This window comes from Pleuronectes platessa, chromosome 10 (assembly GCF_947347685.1).
Source record: "Pleuronectes platessa chromosome 10, fPlePla1.1, whole genome shotgun sequence".
Lineage (NCBI taxonomy): Eukaryota > Metazoa > Chordata > Actinopteri > Pleuronectiformes > Pleuronectidae > Pleuronectes > Pleuronectes platessa.
In genome coordinates this window covers 24574633-24593507 of record NC_070635.1, presented here as the reverse complement: position 1 = coordinate 24593507, position 18875 = coordinate 24574633, and the positions used below count along the sequence as shown (strand labels likewise).

General features: G+C 41.7%; 1 protein-coding gene and 34 non-coding genes across 35 annotated transcripts in view; all 35 read right to left on the bottom strand.

The window, feature by feature from the left end:
- The window catches only part of snap91a (synaptosome associated protein 91a), an 88505-nt gene that overhangs the window by 34450 nt on the left and 35180 nt on the right, over positions 1–18875 (bottom strand). The window lies entirely within an intron of this gene.
- Positions 342–412, bottom strand: trnag-gcc (transfer RNA glycine (anticodon GCC)). The gene has a single exon. It is a non-coding gene; the product is annotated as a tRNA-Gly (tRNA).
- trnam-cau (transfer RNA methionine (anticodon CAU)) lies at positions 899–971 on the bottom strand. Its single transcript has one exon. It is a non-coding gene; the product is annotated as a tRNA-Met (tRNA).
- trnag-gcc (transfer RNA glycine (anticodon GCC)) lies at positions 1442–1512 on the bottom strand. Its single transcript has one exon. It is a non-coding gene; the product is annotated as a tRNA-Gly (tRNA).
- Positions 1999–2071, bottom strand: trnam-cau (transfer RNA methionine (anticodon CAU)). The gene has a single exon. It is a non-coding gene; the product is annotated as a tRNA-Met (tRNA).
- Positions 2534–2604, bottom strand: trnag-gcc (transfer RNA glycine (anticodon GCC)). The gene has a single exon. It is a non-coding gene; the product is annotated as a tRNA-Gly (tRNA).
- trnam-cau (transfer RNA methionine (anticodon CAU)) lies at positions 3091–3163 on the bottom strand. The gene has a single exon. It is a non-coding gene; the product is annotated as a tRNA-Met (tRNA).
- Positions 3630–3700, bottom strand: trnag-gcc (transfer RNA glycine (anticodon GCC)). The gene has a single exon. It is a non-coding gene; the product is annotated as a tRNA-Gly (tRNA).
- trnam-cau (transfer RNA methionine (anticodon CAU)) lies at positions 4187–4259 on the bottom strand. Its single transcript has one exon. It is a non-coding gene; the product is annotated as a tRNA-Met (tRNA).
- On the bottom strand, positions 4730–4800 carry trnag-gcc (transfer RNA glycine (anticodon GCC)). Its single transcript has one exon. It is a non-coding gene; the product is annotated as a tRNA-Gly (tRNA).
- trnam-cau (transfer RNA methionine (anticodon CAU)) lies at positions 5287–5359 on the bottom strand. The gene has a single exon. It is a non-coding gene; the product is annotated as a tRNA-Met (tRNA).
- Positions 5826–5896, bottom strand: trnag-gcc (transfer RNA glycine (anticodon GCC)). Its single transcript has one exon. It is a non-coding gene; the product is annotated as a tRNA-Gly (tRNA).
- Positions 6383–6455, bottom strand: trnam-cau (transfer RNA methionine (anticodon CAU)). The gene has a single exon. It is a non-coding gene; the product is annotated as a tRNA-Met (tRNA).
- trnag-gcc (transfer RNA glycine (anticodon GCC)) lies at positions 6926–6996 on the bottom strand. Its single transcript has one exon. It is a non-coding gene; the product is annotated as a tRNA-Gly (tRNA).
- trnam-cau (transfer RNA methionine (anticodon CAU)) lies at positions 7483–7555 on the bottom strand. The gene has a single exon. It is a non-coding gene; the product is annotated as a tRNA-Met (tRNA).
- trnag-gcc (transfer RNA glycine (anticodon GCC)) lies at positions 8022–8092 on the bottom strand. Its single transcript has one exon. It is a non-coding gene; the product is annotated as a tRNA-Gly (tRNA).
- trnam-cau (transfer RNA methionine (anticodon CAU)) lies at positions 8579–8651 on the bottom strand. The gene has a single exon. It is a non-coding gene; the product is annotated as a tRNA-Met (tRNA).
- Positions 9122–9192, bottom strand: trnag-gcc (transfer RNA glycine (anticodon GCC)). The gene has a single exon. It is a non-coding gene; the product is annotated as a tRNA-Gly (tRNA).
- On the bottom strand, positions 9679–9751 carry trnam-cau (transfer RNA methionine (anticodon CAU)). The gene has a single exon. It is a non-coding gene; the product is annotated as a tRNA-Met (tRNA).
- On the bottom strand, positions 10223–10293 carry trnag-gcc (transfer RNA glycine (anticodon GCC)). Its single transcript has one exon. It is a non-coding gene; the product is annotated as a tRNA-Gly (tRNA).
- Positions 10780–10852, bottom strand: trnam-cau (transfer RNA methionine (anticodon CAU)). The gene has a single exon. It is a non-coding gene; the product is annotated as a tRNA-Met (tRNA).
- trnag-gcc (transfer RNA glycine (anticodon GCC)) lies at positions 11323–11393 on the bottom strand. The gene has a single exon. It is a non-coding gene; the product is annotated as a tRNA-Gly (tRNA).
- Positions 11880–11952, bottom strand: trnam-cau (transfer RNA methionine (anticodon CAU)). The gene has a single exon. It is a non-coding gene; the product is annotated as a tRNA-Met (tRNA).
- On the bottom strand, positions 12424–12494 carry trnag-gcc (transfer RNA glycine (anticodon GCC)). Its single transcript has one exon. It is a non-coding gene; the product is annotated as a tRNA-Gly (tRNA).
- Positions 12981–13053, bottom strand: trnam-cau (transfer RNA methionine (anticodon CAU)). Its single transcript has one exon. It is a non-coding gene; the product is annotated as a tRNA-Met (tRNA).
- trnag-gcc (transfer RNA glycine (anticodon GCC)) lies at positions 13522–13592 on the bottom strand. Its single transcript has one exon. It is a non-coding gene; the product is annotated as a tRNA-Gly (tRNA).
- On the bottom strand, positions 14079–14151 carry trnam-cau (transfer RNA methionine (anticodon CAU)). Its single transcript has one exon. It is a non-coding gene; the product is annotated as a tRNA-Met (tRNA).
- trnag-gcc (transfer RNA glycine (anticodon GCC)) lies at positions 14622–14692 on the bottom strand. Its single transcript has one exon. It is a non-coding gene; the product is annotated as a tRNA-Gly (tRNA).
- On the bottom strand, positions 15179–15251 carry trnam-cau (transfer RNA methionine (anticodon CAU)). Its single transcript has one exon. It is a non-coding gene; the product is annotated as a tRNA-Met (tRNA).
- On the bottom strand, positions 15722–15792 carry trnag-gcc (transfer RNA glycine (anticodon GCC)). The gene has a single exon. It is a non-coding gene; the product is annotated as a tRNA-Gly (tRNA).
- trnam-cau (transfer RNA methionine (anticodon CAU)) lies at positions 16279–16351 on the bottom strand. Its single transcript has one exon. It is a non-coding gene; the product is annotated as a tRNA-Met (tRNA).
- Positions 16822–16892, bottom strand: trnag-gcc (transfer RNA glycine (anticodon GCC)). Its single transcript has one exon. It is a non-coding gene; the product is annotated as a tRNA-Gly (tRNA).
- On the bottom strand, positions 17379–17451 carry trnam-cau (transfer RNA methionine (anticodon CAU)). Its single transcript has one exon. It is a non-coding gene; the product is annotated as a tRNA-Met (tRNA).
- trnag-gcc (transfer RNA glycine (anticodon GCC)) lies at positions 17918–17988 on the bottom strand. Its single transcript has one exon. It is a non-coding gene; the product is annotated as a tRNA-Gly (tRNA).
- On the bottom strand, positions 18475–18547 carry trnam-cau (transfer RNA methionine (anticodon CAU)). The gene has a single exon. It is a non-coding gene; the product is annotated as a tRNA-Met (tRNA).

The window sequence follows — 18875 nt, the reverse complement described above, 5'->3', positions numbered from 1 at the left end:
TGTGTAATCTAGAACATTGCTGTCCAGTACTGTGTCCAAAGAGTCCAAATGTTATGTCCCAAGCCATTAGGACAAAACCAATGTTGCTGTCAAAACTTTGAATCATCCAGAACAAGAGTCATAAGGAGCTGACATATCAGTGTTTGTAAACCAGTTAAAAGTGAGCATTATAAATCAATGATATTAATCCAATTGGAGCAGGGTGGGGCTAACAGCCCATGTGGACTCCACTGCAAACGACAGAACCAATACCAGAGTGCCTTAGACTACAAGGATGGTATGGACATAGCGATCAATACACCAACTCTTGAGATATAAATCATTGGCTAAAGATACTCTGTTGCATTAGCCGGGAATCGAACCCAGGCCTCCCGCGTGGCAGGCGAGAATTCTACCACTGAACCACCAATGCTTGTAAATGACTTTTTTACGATTTACATTTTTCGAAAACGTACTATTAAGGGACCCTTATGCCCTGCCAGGACAATTTATCTGTGGTTTAAACCACTTCAAAGACTCCTTTGAAGTTTTGGAATGACAGTTAATCTTCCTGAATCTGAAATGTTAGATTTCAGAAAGTTGATCACCTGTCAGTGTTATGGCAGCTATAGGTGTTCAGAGGCTCTGTCTGCATTCCTGTCAATCTCAATTTTCTGCACATAGCAAAGAAGCACCACATGGTTTGGCCTGCAAGTAGTCCAAATTGCAGCTGCTCTGCTTTTCACCAGAAATGCTAAATTACTCTTTAATTTCTACAGTGGGAACCTGAAATGCACGTGCCGTCATTCCTCTTTAGTGTCTCCACAGTTTCCAGTCCTTTTCAACTGCACCCTCTATGGATTGCAATGTGTAAATGACTTGTTGCAAAGTCGCTCAAAACCTCATGTAAAAAGGAACATGCCCCGTGTGAGGGTTGAACTCACGACCTTCAGATTATGAGACTGACGCGCTGCCTACTGCGCCAACGAGGCCAATGGTACAGAGACAATTTGTGAGAAAAAAAATCGATATTTAAAAGTAGAGGAAAAGTAGAGGAAATATGAAGGACTACTTCAAATAATAACCATACGCATCCAACGTCGGAAAATTCGGGATACATGTGTGTAATCTAGAACATTGCTGCCCAGTACTGTGTCCAAAGAGTCCAAATGTTATGTCCCAAGCCATTAGGACAAAACCAATATTGCTGTCAAAACTTTGAATCATCCAGAACAAGAGTCATAAGGAGCTGACATATCAGTGTTTGTAAACCAGTTAAAAGTGAGCATTATAAATCAATGATATTAATCCAATTGGAGCAGGGTGGGGCTAACAGCCCATGTGGACTCCACTGCAAACGACAGAACCAATACCAGAGTGCCTTAGACTACAAGGATGGTATGGACATAGCGATCAATACACCAACTCTTGAGATATAAATCATTGGCTAAAGATACTCTGTTGCATTAGCCGGGAATCGAACCCGGGCCTCCCGCGTGGCAGGCGAGAATTCTACCACTGAACCACCAATGCTTGTAAATGACTTTTTTACCATTTACATTTTTCGAAAACGTACTATTAAGGGACCCTTATGCCCTGCCAGGACAATTTATCTGTGGTTTAAACCACTTCAAAGACTCCTTTGAAGTTTTGGAATGACAGTTAATCTTCCTGAATCTGAAATGTTAGATTTCAGAAAGTTGATCACCTGTCAGTGTTATGGCAGCTATAGGTGTTCAGAGGCTCTGTCTGCATTCCTGTCAATCTCAATTTTCTGCACATAGCAAAGAAGCACCACATGGTTTGGCCTGCAAGTTGTCCAAATTGCAGCTGCTCTGCTTTTCACCAGAAATGCTAAATTACTCTTTAATTTCTACAGTGGGAACCTGAAATGCACGTGCCGTCATTCCTCTTTAGTGTCTCCACAGTTTCCAGTCCTTTTCAACTGCACCCTCTATGGATTGCAATGTGTAAATGACTTGTTGCAAAGTCGCTCAAAACCTCATGTAAAAAGGAACATGCCCCGTGTGAGGGTTGAACTCACCACATTCAGATTATGAGACTGACGCGCTGCCTACTGCGCCAACGAGGCCAATGGTACAGCGACAATTTGTGAGAAAAAAAATCGATATTTAAAAGTAGAGGAAAAGTAGAGGAAATATGAAGGACTACTTCAAATAATAACCATACGCATCCAACGTCGGAAAATTCGGGATACATGTGTGTAATCTAGAACATTGCTGTCCAGTACTGTGTACAAAGAGTCCAAATATTATGTCCCAAGCCATTAGGACACAACTATATGTTGCTGTCAAAACTTTGAATCATCCAGAACAAGAGTCATAAGGAGCTGACATATCAGTGTTTGTAAACCAGTTAAAAGTGAGCATTATAAATCAATGATATTAATCCAATTGGAGCAGGGTGGGGCTAACAGCCCATGTGGACTCCACTGCAAACGACAGAACCAATACCAGAGTGCCTTAGACTACAAGGACATAGCGATCAATACACCAACTCTTGAGATATAAATCATTGGCTAAAGATACTCTGTTGCATTAGCCGGGAATCGAACCCGGGCCTCCCGCGTGGCAGGCGAGAATTCTACCACTGAACCACCAATGCTTGTAAATGACTTTTTTACCATTTACATTTTTCGAAAACGTACTATTAAGGGACCCTTATGCCCTGCCAGGACAATTTATCTGTGGTTTAAACCACTTCAAAGACTCCTTTGAAGTTTTGGAATGACAGTTAATCTTCCTGAATCTGAAATGTTAGATTTCAGAAAGTTGATCACCTGTCAGTGTTATGGCAGCTATAGGTGTTCAGAGGCTCTGTCTGCATTCCTGTCAATCTCAATTTTCTGCACATAGCAAAGAAGCACCACATGGTTTGGCCTGCAAATAGTCCAAATTGCAGCTGCTCTGCTTTTCACCAGAAATGCTAAATTACTCTTTAATTTCTACAGTGGGAACCTGAAATGCACGTGCCGTCATTCCTCTTTAGTGTCTCCACAGTTTCCAGTCCTTTTCAACTGCACCCTCTATGGATTGCAATGTGTAAATGACTTGTTGCAAAGTCGCTCAAAACCTCATGTAAAAAGGAACATGCCCCGTGTGAGGGTTGAACTCACGACCTTCAGATTATGAGACTGACGCGCTGCCTACTGCGCCAACGAGGCCAATGGTACAGAGACAATTTGTGAGAAAAAAAATCTTTAAAAGTAGAGGAAAAGTAGAGGAAATATGAAGGACTACTTCAAATAATAACCATACGCATCCAACGTCGGAAAATTCGGGATACATGTGTGTAATCTAGAACATTGCTGTCCAGTACTGTGTCCAAAGAGTCCAAATGTTATGTCCCAAGCCATTAGGACAAAACCAATGTTGCTGTCAAAACTTTGAATCATCCAGAACAAGAGTCATAAGGAGCTGACATATCAGTGTTTGTAAACCAGTTAAAAGTGAGCATTATAAATCAATGATATTAATCCAATTGGAGCAGGGTGGGGCTAACAGCCCATGTGGACTCCACTGCAAACGACAGAACCAATACCAGAGTGCCTTAGACTACAAGGATGGTATGGACATAGCGATCAATACACCAACTCTTGAGATATAAATCATTGGCTAAAGATACTCTGTTGCATTAGCCGGGAATCGAACCCAGGCCTCCCGCGTGGCAGGCGAGAATTCTACCACTGAACCACCAATGCTTGTAAATGACTTTTTTACGATTTACATTTTTCGAAAACGTACTATTAAGGGACCCTTATGCCCTGCCAGGACAATTTATCTGTGGTTTAAACCACTTCAAAGACTCCTTTGAAGTTTTGGAATGACAGTTAATCTTCCTGAATCTGAAATGTTAGATTTCAGAAAGTTGATCACCTGTCAGTGTTATGGCAGCTATAGGTGTTCAGAGGCTCTGTCTGCATTCCTGTCAATCTCAATTTTCTGCACATAGCAAAGAAGCACCACATGGTTTGGCCTGCAAGTAGTCCAAATTGCAGCTGCTCTGCTTTTCACCAGAAATGCTAAATTACTCTTTAATTTCTACAGTGGGAACCTGAAATGCACGTGCCGTCATTCCTCTTTAGTGTCTCCACAGTTTCCAGTCCTTTTCAACTGCACCCTCTATGGATTGCAATGTGTAAATGACTTGTTGCAAAGTCGCTCAAAACCTCATGTAAAAAGGAACATGCCCCGTGTGAGGGTTGAACTCACGACCTTCAGATTATGAGACTGACGCGCTGCCTACTGCGCCAACGAGGCCAATGGTACAGAGACAATTTGTGAGAAAAAAAATCGATATTTAAAAGTAGAGGAAAAGTAGAGGAAATATGAAGGACTACTTCAAATAATAACCATACGCATCCAACGTCGGAAAATTCGGGATACATGTGTGTAATCTAGAACATTGCTGCCCAGTACTGTGTCCAAAGAGTCCAAATGTTATGTCCCAAGCCATTAGGACAAAACCAATGTTGCTGTCAAAACTTTGAATCATCCAGAACAAGAGTCATAAGGAGCTGACATATCAGTGTTTGTAAACCAGTTAAAAGTGAGCATTATAAATCAATGATATTAATCCAATTGGAGCAGGGTGGGGCTAACAGCCCATGTGGACTCCACTGCAAACGACAGAACCAATACCAGAGTGCCTTAGACTACAAGGATGGTATGGACATAGCGATCAATACACCAACTCTTGAGATATAAATCATTGGCTAAAGATACTCTGTTGCATTAGCCGGGAATCGAACCCGGGCCTCCCGCGTGGCAGGTGAGAATTCTACCACTGAACCACCAATGCTTGTAAATGACTTTTTTACGATTTACATTTTTCGAAAACGTACTATTAAGGGACCCTTATGCCCTGCCAGGACAATTTATCTGTGGTTTAAACCACTTCAAAGACTCCTTTGAAGTTTTGGAATGACAGTTAATCTTCCTGAATCTGAAATGTTAGATTTCAGAAAGTTGATCACCTGTCAGTGTTATGGCAGCTATAGGTGTTCAGAGGCTCTGTCTGCATTCCTGTCAATCTCAATTTTCTGCACATAGCAAAGAAGCACCACATGGTTTGGCCTGCAAGTAGTCCAAATTGCAGCTGCTCTGCTTTTCACCAGAAATGCTAAATTACTCTTTAATTTCTACAGTGGGAACCTGAAATGCACGTGCCGTCATTCCTCTTTAGTGTCTCCACAGTTTCCAGTCCTTTTCAACTGCACCCTCTATGGATTGCAATGTGTAAATGACTTGTTGCAAAGTCGCTCAAAACCTCATGTAAAAAGGAACATGCCCCGTGTGAGGGTTGAACTCACGACCTTCAGATTATGAGACTGACGCGCTGCCTACTGCGCCAACGAGGCCAATGGTACAGAGACAATTTGTGAGAAAAAAAATCTTTAAAAGTAGAGGAAAAGTAGAGGAAATATGAAGGACTACTTCAAATAATAACCATACGCATCCAACGTCGGAAAATTCGGGATACATGTGTGTAATCTAGAACATTGCTGTCCAGTACTGTGTCCAAAGAGTCCAAATGTTATGTCCCAAGCCATTAGGACAAAACCAATGTTGCTGTCAAAACTTTGAATCATCCAGAACAAGAGTCATAAGGAGCTGACATATCAGTGTTTGTAAACCAGTTAAAAGTGAGCATTATAAATCAATGATATTAATCCAATTGGAGCAGGGTGGGGCTAACAGCCCATGTGGACTCCACTGCAAACGACAGAACCAATACCAGAGTGCCTTAGACTACAAGGATGGTATGGACATAGCGATCAATACACCAACTCTTGAGATATAAATCATTGGCTAAAGATACTCTGTTGCATTAGCCGGGAATCGAACCCAGGCCTCCCGCGTGGCAGGCGAGAATTCTACCACTGAACCACCAATGCTTGTAAATGACTTTTTTACGATTTACATTTTTCGAAAACGTACTATTAAGGGACCCTTATGCCCTGCCAGGACAATTTATCTGTGGTTTAAACCACTTCAAAGACTCCTTTGAAGTTTTGGAATGACAGTTAATCTTCCTGAATCTGAAATGTTAGATTTCAGAAAGTTGATCACCTGTCAGTGTTATGGCAGCTATAGGTGTTCAGAGGCTCTGTCTGCATTCCTGTCAATCTCAATTTTCTGCACATAGCAAAGAAGCACCACATGGTTTGGCCTGCAAGTAGTCCAAATTGCAGCTGCTCTGCTTTTCACCAGAAATGCTAAATTACTCTTTAATTTCTACAGTGGGAACCTGAAATGCACGTGCCGTCATTCCTCTTTAGTGTCTCCACAGTTTCCAGTCCTTTTCAACTGCACCCTCTATGGATTGCAATGTGTAAATGACTTGTTGCAAAGTCGCTCAAAACCTCATGTAAAAAGGAACATGCCCCGTGTGAGGGTTGAACTCACGACCTTCAGATTATGAGACTGACGCGCTGCCTACTGCGCCAACGAGGCCAATGGTACAGAGACAATTTGTGAGAAAAAAAATCGATATTTAAAAGTAGAGGAAAAGTAGAGGAAATATGAAGGACTACTTCAAATAATAACCATACGCATCCAACGTCGGAAAATTCGGGATACATGTGTGTAATCTAGAACATTGCTGCCCAGTACTGTGTCCAAAGAGTCCAAATGTTATGTCCCAAGCCATTAGGACAAAACCAATGTTGCTGTCAAAACTTTGAATCATCCAGAACAAGAGTCATAAGGAGCTGACATATCAGTGTTTGTAAACCAGTTAAAAGTGAGCATTATAAATCAATGATATTAATCCAATTGGAGCAGGGTGGGGCTAACAGCCCATGTGGACTCCACTGCAAACGACAGAACCAATACCAGAGTGCCTTAGACTACAAGGATGGTATGGACATAGCGATCAATACACCAACTCTTGAGATATAAATCATTGGCTAAAGATACTCTGTTGCATTAGCCGGGAATCGAACCCGGGCCTCCCGCGTGGCAGGTGAGAATTCTACCACTGAACCACCAATGCTTGTAAATGACTTTTTTACGATTTACATTTTTCGAAAACGTACTATTAAGGGACCCTTATGCCCTGCCAGGACAATTTATCTGTGGTTTAAACCACTTCAAAGACTCCTTTGAAGTTTTGGAATGACAGTTAATCTTCCTGAATCTGAAATGTTAGATTTCAGAAAGTTGATCACCTGTCAGTGTTATGGCAGCTATAGGTGTTCAGAGGCTCTGTCTGCATTCCTGTCAATCTCAATTTTCTGCACATAGCAAAGAAGCACCACATGGTTTGGCCTGCAAGTAGTCCAAATTGCAGCTGCTCTGCTTTTCACCAGAAATGCTAAATTACTCTTTAATTTCTACAGTGGGAACCTGAAATGCACGTGCCGTCATTCCTCTTTAGTGTCTCCACAGTTTCCAGTCCTTTTCAACTGCACCCTCTATGGATTGCAATGTGTAAATGACTTGTTGCAAAGTCGCTCAAAACCTCATGTAAAAAGGAACATGCCCCGTGTGAGGGTTGAACTCACGACCTTCAGATTATGAGACTGACGCGCTGCCTACTGCGCCAACGAGGCCAATGGTACAGAGACAATTTGTGAGAAAAAAAATCTTTAAAAGTAGAGGAAAAGTAGAGGAAATATGAAGGACTACTTCAAATAATAACCATACGCATCCAACGTCGGAAAATTCGGGATACATGTGTGTAATCTAGAACATTGCTGTCCAGTACTGTGTCCAAAGAGTCCAAATGTTATGTCCCAAGCCATTAGGACAAAACCAATGTTGCTGTCAAAACTTTGAATCATCCAGAACAAGAGTCATAAGGAGCTGACATATCAGTGTTTGTAAACCAGTTAAAAGTGAGCATTATAAATCAATGATATTAATCCAATTGGAGCAGGGTGGGGCTAACAGCCCATGTGGACTCCACTGCAAACGACAGAACCAATACCAGAGTGCCTTAGACTACAAGGATGGTATGGACATAGCGATCAATACACCAACTCTTGAGATATAAATCATTGGCTAAAGATACTCTGTTGCATTAGCCGGGAATCGAACCCAGGCCTCCCGCGTGGCAGGCGAGAATTCTACCACTGAACCACCAATGCTTGTAAATGACTTTTTTACGATTTACATTTTTCGAAAACGTACTATTAAGGGACCCTTATGCCCTGCCAGGACAATTTATCTGTGGTTTAAACCACTTCAAAGACTCCTTTGAAGTTTTGGAATGACAGTTAATCTTCCTGAATCTGAAATGTTAGATTTCAGAAAGTTGATCACCTGTCAGTGTTATGGCAGCTATAGGTGTTCAGAGGCTCTGTCTGCATTCCTGTCAATCTCAATTTTCTGCACATAGCAAAGAAGCACCACATGGTTTGGCCTGCAAGTAGTCCAAATTGCAGCTGCTCTGCTTTTCACCAGAAATGCTAAATTACTCTTTAATTTCTACAGTGGGAACCTGAAATGCACGTGCCGTCATTCCTCTTTAGTGTCTCCACAGTTTCCAGTCCTTTTCAACTGCACCCTCTATGGATTGCAATGTGTAAATGACTTGTTGCAAAGTCGCTCAAAACCTCATGTAAAAAGGAACATGCCCCGTGTGAGGGTTGAACTCACGACCTTCAGATTATGAGACTGACGCGCTGCCTACTGCGCCAACGAGGCCAATGGTACAGAGACAATTTGTGAGAAAAAAAATCGATATTTAAAAGTAGAGGAAAAGTAGAGGAAATATGAAGGACTACTTCAAATAATAACCATACGCATCCAACGTCGGAAAATTCGGGATACATGTGTGTAATCTAGAACATTGCTGCCCAGTACTGTGTCCAAAGAGTCCAAATGTTATGTCCCAAGCCATTAGGACAAAACCAATATTGCTGTCAAAACTTTGAATCATCCAGAACAAGAGTCATAAGGAGCTGACATATCAGTGTTTGTAAACCAGTTAAAAGTGAGCATTATAAATCAATGATATTAATCCAATTGGAGCAGGGTGGGGCTAACAGCCCATGTGGACTCCACTGCAAACGACAGAACCAATACCAGAGTGCCTTAGACTACAAGGATGGTATGGACATAGCGATCAATACACCAACTCTTGAGATATAAATCATTGGCTAAAGATACTCTGTTGCATTAGCCGGGAATCGAACCCGGGCCTCCCGCGTGGCAGGCGAGAATTCTACCACTGAACCACCAATGCTTGTAAATGACTTTTTTACGATTTACATTTTTCGAAAACGTACTATTAAGGGACCCTTATGCCCTGCCAGGACAATTTATCTGTGGTTTAAACCACTTCAAAGACTCCTTTGAAGTTTTGGAATGACAGTTAATCTTCCTGAATCTGAAATGTTAGATTTCAGAAAGTTGATCACCTGTCAGTGTTATGGCAGCTATAGGTGTTCAGAGGCTCTGTCTGCATTCCTGTCAATCTCAATTTTCTGCACATAGCAAAGAAGCACCACATGGTTTGGCCTGCAAGTAGTCCAAATTGCAGCTGCTCTGCTTTTCACCAGAAATGCTAAATTACTCTTTAATTTCTACAGTGGGAACCTGAAATGCACGTGCCGTCATTCCTCTTTAGTGTCTCCACAGTTTCCAGTCCTTTTCAACTGCACCCTCTATGGATTGCAATGTGTAAATGACTTGTTTCAAAGTCGCTCAAAACCTCATGTAAAAAGGAACATGCCCCGTGTGAGGGTTGAACTCACCACATTCAGATTATGAGACTGACGCGCTGCCTACTGCGCCAACGAGGCCAATGGTACAGCGACAATTTGTGAGAAAAAAAATCGATATTTAAAAGTAGAGGAAAAGTAGAGGAAATATGAAGGACTACTTCAAATAATAACCATACGCATCCAACGTCGGAAAATTCGGGATACATGTGTGTAATCTAGAACATTGCTGTCCAGTACTGTGTACAAAGAGTCCAAATATTATGTCCCAAGCCATTAGGACACAACTATATGTTGCTGTCAAAACTTTGAATCATCCAGAACAAGAGTCATAAGGAGCTGACATATCAGTGTTTGTAAACCAGTTAAAAGTGAGCATTATAAATCAATGATATTAATCCAATTGGAGCAGGGTGGGGCTAACAGCCCATGTGGACTCCACTGCAAACGACAGAACCAATACCAGAGTGCCTTAGACTACAAGGATGGTATGGACATAGCGATCAATACACCAACTCTTGAGATATAAAACATTGGCTAAAGATACTCTGTTGCATTAGCCGGGAATCGAACCCGGGCCTCCCGCGTGGCAGGCGAGAATTCTACCACTGAACCACCAATGCTTGTAAATGACTTTTTTACCATTTACATTTTTCGAAAACGTACTATTAAGGGACCCTTATGCCCTGCCAGGACAATTTATCTGTGGTTTAAACCACTTCAAAGACTCCTTTGAAGTTTTGGAATGACAGTTAATCTTCCTGAATCTGAAATGTTAGATTTCAGAAAGTTGATCACCTGTCAGTGTTATGGCAGCTATAGGTGTTCAGAGGCTCTGTCTGCATTCCTGTCAATCTCAATTTTCTGCACATAGCAAAGAAGCACCACATGGTTTGGCCTGCAAGTAGTCAAAATTGCAGCTGCTCTGCTTTTCACCAGAAATGCTAAATTACTCTTTAATTTCTACAGTGGGAACCTGAAATGCACGTGCCGTCATTCCTCTTTAGTGTCTCCACAGTTTCCAGTCCTTTTCAACTGCACCCTCTATGGATTGCAATGTGTAAATGACTTGTTTCAAAGTCGCTCAAAACCTCATGTAAAAAGGAACATGCCCCGTGTGAGGGTTGAACTCACGACCTTCAGATTATGAGACTGACGCGCTGCCTACTGCGCCAACGAGGCCAATGGTACAAAGACAATTTGTGAGAAAAAAAATCGATATTTAAAAGTAGAGGAAAAGTAAAGGAAATATGAAGGATTACTTCAAATAATAACCATACGCATCCAACGTCGGAAAATTCGGGATACATGTGTGTAATCTAGAACATTGCTGTCCAGTACTGTGTCCAAAGAGTCCAAATGTTATGTCCCAAGCCATTAGGACAAAACCAATATTGCTGTCAAAACTTTGAATCATCCAGAACAAGAGTCATAAGGAGCTGACATATCAGTGTTTGTAAACCAGTTAAAAGTGAGCATTATAAATCAATGATATTAATCCAATTGGAGCAGGGTGGGGCTAACAGCCCATGTGGACTCCACTGCAAACGACAGAACCAATACCAGAGTGCCTTAGACTACAAGGATGGTATGGACATAGCGATCAATACACCAACTCTTGAGATATAAATCATTGGCTAAAGATACTCTGTTGCATTAGCCGGGAATCGAACCCGGGCCTCCCGCGTGGCAGGCGAGAATTCTACCACTGAACCACCAATGCTTGTAAATGACTTTTTTACGATTTACATTTTTCGAAAACGTACTATTAAGGGACCCTTATGCCCTGCCAGGACAATTTATCTGTGGTTTAAACCACTTCAAAGACTCCTTTGAAGTTTTGGAATGACAGTTAATCTTCCTGAATCTGAAATGTTAGATTTCAGAAAGTTGATCACCTGTCAGTGTTATGGCAGCTATAGGTGTTCAGAGGCTCTGTCTGCATTCCTGTCAATCTCAATTTTCTGCACATAGCAAAGAAGCACCACATGGTTTGGCCTGCAAGTAGTCCAAATTGCAGCTGCTCTGCTTTTCACCAGAAATGCTAAATTACTCTTTAATTTCTACAGTGGGAACCTGAAATGCACGTGCCGTCATTCCTCTTTAGTGTCTCCACAGTTTCCAGTCCTTTTCAACTGCACCCTCTATGGATTGCAATGTGTAAATGACTTGTTTCAAAGTCGCTCAAAACCTCATGTAAAAAGGAACATGCCCCGTGTGAGGGTTGAACTCACCACATTCAGATTATGAGACTGACGCGCTGCCTACTGCGCCAACGAGGCCAATGGTACAGAGACAATTTGTGAGAAAAAAAATCGATATTTAAAAGTAGAGGAAAAGTAGAGGAAATATGAAGGACTACTTCAAATAATAACCATACGCATCCAACGTCGGAAAATTCGGGATACATGTGTGTAATCTAGAACATTGCTGTCCAGTACTGTGTACAAAGAGTCCAAATATTATGTCCCAAGCCATTAGGACACAACTATATGTTGCTGTCAAAACTTTGAATCATCCAGAACAAGAGTCATAAGGAGCTGACATATCAGTGTTTGTAAACCAGTTAAAAGTGAGCATTATAAATCAATGATATTAATCCAATTGGAGCAGGGTGGGGCTAACAGCCCATGTGGACTCCACTGCAAACGACAGAACCAATACCAGAGTGCCTTAGACTACAAGGATGGTATGGACATAGCGATCAATACACCAACTCTTGAGATATAAAACATTGGCTAAAGATACTCTGTTGCATTAGCCGGGAATCGAACCCGGGCCTCCCGCGTGGCAGGCGAGAATTCTACCACTGAACCACCAATGCTTGTAAATGACTTTTTTACCATTTACATTTTTCGAAAACGTACTATTAAGGGACCCTTATGCCCTGCCAGGACAATTTATCTGTGGTTTAAACCACTTCAAAGACTCCTTTGAAGTTTTGGAATGACAGTTAATCTTCCTGAATCTGAAATGTTAGATTTCAGAAAGTTGATCACCTGTCAGTGTTATGGCAGCTATAGGTGTTCAGAGGCTCTGTCTGCATTCCTGTCAATCTCAATTTTCTGCACATAGCAAAGAAGCACCACATGGTTTGGCCTGCAAGTAGTCAAAATTGCAGCTGCTCTGCTTTTCACCAGAAATGCTAAATTACTCTTTAATTTCTACAGTGGGAACCTGAAATGCACGTGCCGTCATTCCTCTTTAGTGTCTCCACAGTTTCCAGTCCTTTTCAACTGCACCCTCTATGGATTGCAATGTGTAAATGACTTGTTTCAAAGTCGCTCAAAACCTCATGTAAAAAGGAACATGCCCCGTGTGAGGGTTGAACTCACGACCTTCAGATTATGAGACTGACGCGCTGCCTACTGCGCCAACGAGGCCAATGGTACAAAGACAATTTGTGAGAAAAAAAATCGATATTTAAAAGTAGAGGAAAAGTAAAGGAAATATGAAGGATTACTTCAAATAATAACCATACGCATCCAACGTCGGAAAATTCGGGATACATGTGTGTAATCTAGAACATTGCTGTCCAGTACTGTGTCCAAAGAGTCCAAATGTTATGTCCCAAGCCATTAGGACAAAACCAATGTTGCTGTCAAAACTTTGAATCATCCAGAACAAGTCATAAGGAGCTGACATATCAGTGTTTGTAAACCAGTTAAAAGTGAGCATTATAAATCAATGATATTAATCCAATTGGAGCAGGGTGGGGCTAACAGCCCATGTGGACTCCACTGCAAACGACAGAACCAATACCAGAGTGCCTTAGACTACAAGGATGGTATGGACATAGCGATCAATACACCAACTCTTGAGATATAAATCATTGGCTAAAGATACTCTGTTGCATTAGCCGGGAATCGAACCCGGGCCTCCCGCGTGGCAGGCGAGAATTCTACCACTGAACCACCAATGCTTGTAAATGACTTTTTTACCATTTACATTTTTCGAAAACGTACTATTAAGGGACCCTTATGCCCTGCCAGGACAATTTATCTGTGGTTTAAACCACTTCAAAGACTCCTTTGAAGTTTTGGAATGACAGTTAATCTTCCTGAATCTGAAATGTTAGATTTCAGAAAGTTGATCACCTGTCAGTGTTATGGCAGCTATAGGTGTTCAGAGGCTCTGTCTGCATTCCTGTCAATCTCAATTTTCTGCACATAGCAAAGAAGCACCACATGGTTTGGCCTGCAAGTAGTCCAAATTGCAGCTGCTCTGCTTTTCACCAGAAATGCTAAATTACTCTTTAATTTCTACAGTGGGAACCTGAAATGCACGTGCCGTCATTCCTCTTTAGTGTCTCCACAGTTTCCAGTCCTTTTCAACTGCACCCTCTATGGATTGCAATGTGTAAATGACTTGTTGCAAAGTCGCTCAAAACCTCATGTAAAAAGGAACATGCCCCGTGTGAGGGTTGAACTCACGACCTTCAGATTATGAGACTGACGCGCTGCCTACTGCGCAAACGAAGCCAATGGTACAGAGACAATTTGTGAGAAAAAAAATCGATATTTAAAAGTAGAGGAAAAGTAGAGGAAATATGAAGGACTACTTCAAATAATAACCATACGCATCCAACGTCGGAAAATTCGGGATACATGTGTGTAATCTAGAACATTGCTGTCCAGTACTGTGTCCAAAGAGTCCAAATGTTATGTCCCAAGCCATTAGGACAAAACCAATGTTGCTGTCAAAACTTTGAATCATCCAGAACAAGAGTCATAAGGAGCTGACATATCAGTGTTTGTAAACCAGTTAAAAGTGAGCATTATAAATCAATGATATTAATCCAATTGGAGCAGGGTGGGGCTAACAGCCCATGTGGACTCCACTGCAAACGACAGAACCAATACCAGAGTGCCTTAGACTACAAGGATGGTATGGACATAGCGATCAATACACCAACTCTTGAGATATAAATCATTGGCTAAAGATACTCTGTTGCATTAGCCGGGAATCGAACCCAGGCCTCCCGCGTGGCAGGCGAGAATTCTACCACTGAACCACCAATGCTTGTAAATGACTTTTTTACGATTTACATTTTTCGAAAACGTACTATTAAGGGACCCTTATGCCCTGCCAGGACAATTTATCTGTGGTTTAAACCACTTCAAAGACTCCTTTGAAGTTTTGGAATGACAGTTAATCTTCCTGAATCTGAAATGTTAGATTTCAGAAAGTTGATCACCTGTCAGTGTTATGGCAGCTATAGGTGTTCAGAGGCTCTGTCTGCATTCCTGTCAATCTCAATTTTCTGCACATAGCAAAGAAGCACCACATGGTTTGGCCTGCAAGTAGTCCAAATTGCAGCTGCTCTGCTTTTCACCAGAAATGCTAAATTACTCTTTAATTTCTACAGTGGGAACCTGAAATGCACGTGCCGTCATTCCTCTTTAGTGTCTCCACAGTTTCCAGTCCTTTTCAACTGCACCCTCTATGGATTGCAATGTGTAAATGACTTGTTGCAAAGTCGCTCAAAACCTCATGTAAAAAGGAACATGCCCCGTGTGAGGGTTGAACTCACTACCTTCAGATTATGAGACTGACGCGCTGCCTACTGCGCCAACGAGGCCAATGGTACAGAGACAATTTGTGAGAAAAAAAATCGATATTTAAAAGTAGAGGAAAAGTAGAGGAAATATGAAGGACTACTTCAAATAATAACCATACGCATCCAACGTCGGAAAATTCGGGATACATGTGTGTAATCTAGAACATTGCTGCCCAGTACTGTGTCCAAAGAGTCCAAATGTTATGTCCCAAGCCATTAGGACAAAACCAATGTTGCTGTCAAAACTTTGAATCATCCAGAACAAGAGTCATAAGGAGCTGACATATCAGTGTTTGTAAACCAGTTAAAAGTGAGCATTATAAATCAATGATATTAATCCAATTGGAGCAGGGTGGGGCTAACAGCCCATGTGGACTCCACTGCAAACGACAGAACCAATACCAGAGTGCCTTAGACTACAAGGATGGTATGGATATAGCGATCAATACACCAACTCTTGAGATATAAATCATTGGCTAAAGATACTCTGTTGCATTAGCCGGGAATCGAACCCGGGCCTCCCGCGTGGCAGGTGAGAATTCTACCACTGAACCACCAATGCTTGTAAATGACTTTTTTACGATTTACATTTTTCGAAAACGTACTATTAAGGGACCCTTATGCCCTGCCAGGACAATTTATCTGTGGTTTAAACCACTTCAAAGACTCCTTTGAAGTTTTGGAATGACAGTTAATCTTCCTGAATCTGAAATGTTAGATTTCAGAAAGTTGATCACCTGTCAGTGTTATGGCAGCTATAGGTGTTCAGAGGCTCTGTCTGCATTCCTGTCAATCTCAATTTTCTGCACATAGCAAAGAAGCACCACATGGTTTGGCCTGCAAGTAGTCCAAATTGCAGCTGCTCTGCTTTTCACCAGAAATGCTAAATTACTCTTTAATTTCTACAGTGGGAACCTGAAATGCACGTGCCGTCATTCCTCTTTAGTGTCTCCACAGTTTCCAGTCCTTTTCAACTGCACCCTCTATGGATTGCAATGTGTAAATGACTTGTTGCAAAGTCGCTCAAAACCTCATGTAAAAAGGAACATGCCCCGTGTGAGGGTTGAACTCACTACCTTCAGATTATGAGACTGACGCGCTGCCTACTGCGCCAACGAGGCCAATGGTACAGAGACAATTTGTGAGAAAAAAAATCGATATTTAAAAGTAGAGGAAAAGTAGAGGAAATATGAAGGACTACTTCAAATAATAACCATACGCATCCAACGTCGGAAAATTCGGGATACATGTGTGTAATCTAGAACATTGCTGCCCAGTACTGTGTCCAAAGAGTCCAAATGTTATGTCCCAAGCCATTAGGACAAAACCAATGTTGCTGTCAAAACTTTGAATCATCCAGAACAAGAGTCATAAGGAGCTGACATATCAGTGTTTGTAAACCAGTTAAAAGTGAGCATTATAAATCAATGATATTAATCCAATTGGAGCAGGGTGGGGCTAACAGCCCATGTGGACTCCACTGCAAACGACAGAACCAATACCAGAGTGCCTTAGACTACAAGGATGGTATGGATATAGCGATCAATACACCAACTCTTGAGATATAAATCATTGGCTAAAGATACTCTGTTGCATTAGCCGGGAATCGAACCCGGGCCTCCCGCGTGGCAGGTGAGAATTCTACCACTGAACCACCAATGCTTGTAAATGACTTTTTTACGATTTACATTTTTCGAAAACGTACTATTAAGGGACCCTTATGCCCTGCCAGGACAATTTATCTGTGGTTTAAACCACTTCAAAGACTCCTTTGAAGTTTTGGAATGACAGTTAATCTTCCTGAATCTGAAATGTTAGATTTCAGAAAGTTGATCACCTGTCAGTGTTATGGCAGCTATAGGTGTTCAGAGGCTCTGTCTGCATTCCTGTCAATCTCAATTTTCTGCACATAGCAAAGAAGCACCACATGGTTTGGCCTGCAAGTAGTCCAAATTGCAGCTGCTCTGCTTTTCACCAGAAATGCTAAATTACTCTTTAATTTCTACAGTGGGAACCTGAAATGCACGTGCCGTCATTCCTCTTTAGTGTCTCCACAGTTTCCAGTCCTTTTCAACTGCACCCTCTATGGATTGCAATGTGTAAATGACTTGTTGCAAAGTCGCTCAAAACCTCATGTAAAAAGGAACATGCCCCGTGTGAGGGTTGAACTCACGACCTTCAGATTATGAGACTGACGCGCTGCCTACTGCGCCAACGAGGCCAATGGTACAGAGACAATTTGTGAGAAAAAAAATCTTTAAAAGTAGAGGAAAAGTAGAGGAAATATGAAGGACTACTTCAAATAATAACCATACGCATCCAACGTCGGAAAATTCGGGATACATGTGTGTAATCTAGAACATTGCTGTCCAGTACTGTGTCCAAAGAGTCCAAATGTTATGTCCCAAGCCATTAGGACAAAACCAATGTTGCTGTCAAAACTTTGAATCATCCAGAACAAGAGTCATAAGGAGCTGACATATCAGTGTTTGTAAACCAGTTAAAAGTGAGCATTATAAATCAATGATATTAATCCAATTGGAGCAGGGTGGGGCTAACAGCCCATGTGGACTCCACTGCAAACGACAGAACCAATACCAGAGTGCCTTAGACTACAAGGATGGTATGGACATAGCGATCAATACACCAACTCTTGAGATATAAATCATTGGCTAAAGATACTCTGTTGCATTAGCCGGGAATCGAACCCAGGCCTCCCGCGTGGCAGGCGAGAATTCTACCACTGAACCACCAATGCTTGTAAATGACTTTTTTACGATTTACATTTTTCGAAAACGTACTATTAAGGGACCCTTATGCCCTGCCAGGACAATTTATCTGTGGTTTAAACCACTTCAAAGACTCCTTTGAAGTTTTGGAATGACAGTTAATCTTCCTGAATCTGAAATGTTAGATTTCAGAAAGTTGATCACCTGTCAGTGTTATGGCAGCTATAGGTGTTCAGAGGCTCTGTCTGCATTCCTGTCAATCTCAATTTTCTGCACATAGCAAAGAAGCACCACATGGTTTGGCCTGCAAGTAGTCCAAATTGCAGCTGCTCTGCTTTTCACCAGAAATGCTAAATTACTCTTTAATTTCTACAGTGGGAACCTGAAATGCACGTGCCGTCATTCCTCTTTAGTGTCTCCACAGTTTCCAGTCCTTTTCAACTGCACCCTCTATGGATTGCAATGTGTAAATGACTTGTTGCAAAGTCGCTCAAAACCTCATGTAAAAAGGAACATGCCCCGTGTGAGGGTTGAACTCACGACCTTCAGATTATGAGACTGACGCGCTGCCTACTGCGCCAACGAGGCCAATGGTACAGAGACAATTTGTGAGAAAAAAAATCGATATTTAAAAGTAGAGGAAAAGTAGAGGAAATATGAAGGACTACTTCAAATAATAACCATACGCATCCAACGTCGGAAAATTCGGGATACATGTGTGTAATCTAGAACATTGCTGCCCAGTACTGTGTCCAAAGAGTCCAAATGTTATGTCCCAAGCCATTAGGACAAAACCAATATTGCTGTCAAAACTTTGAATCATCCAGAACAAGAGTCATAAGGAGCTGACATATCAGTGTTTGTAAACCAGTTAAAAGTGAGCATTATAAATCAATGATATTAATCCAATTGGAGC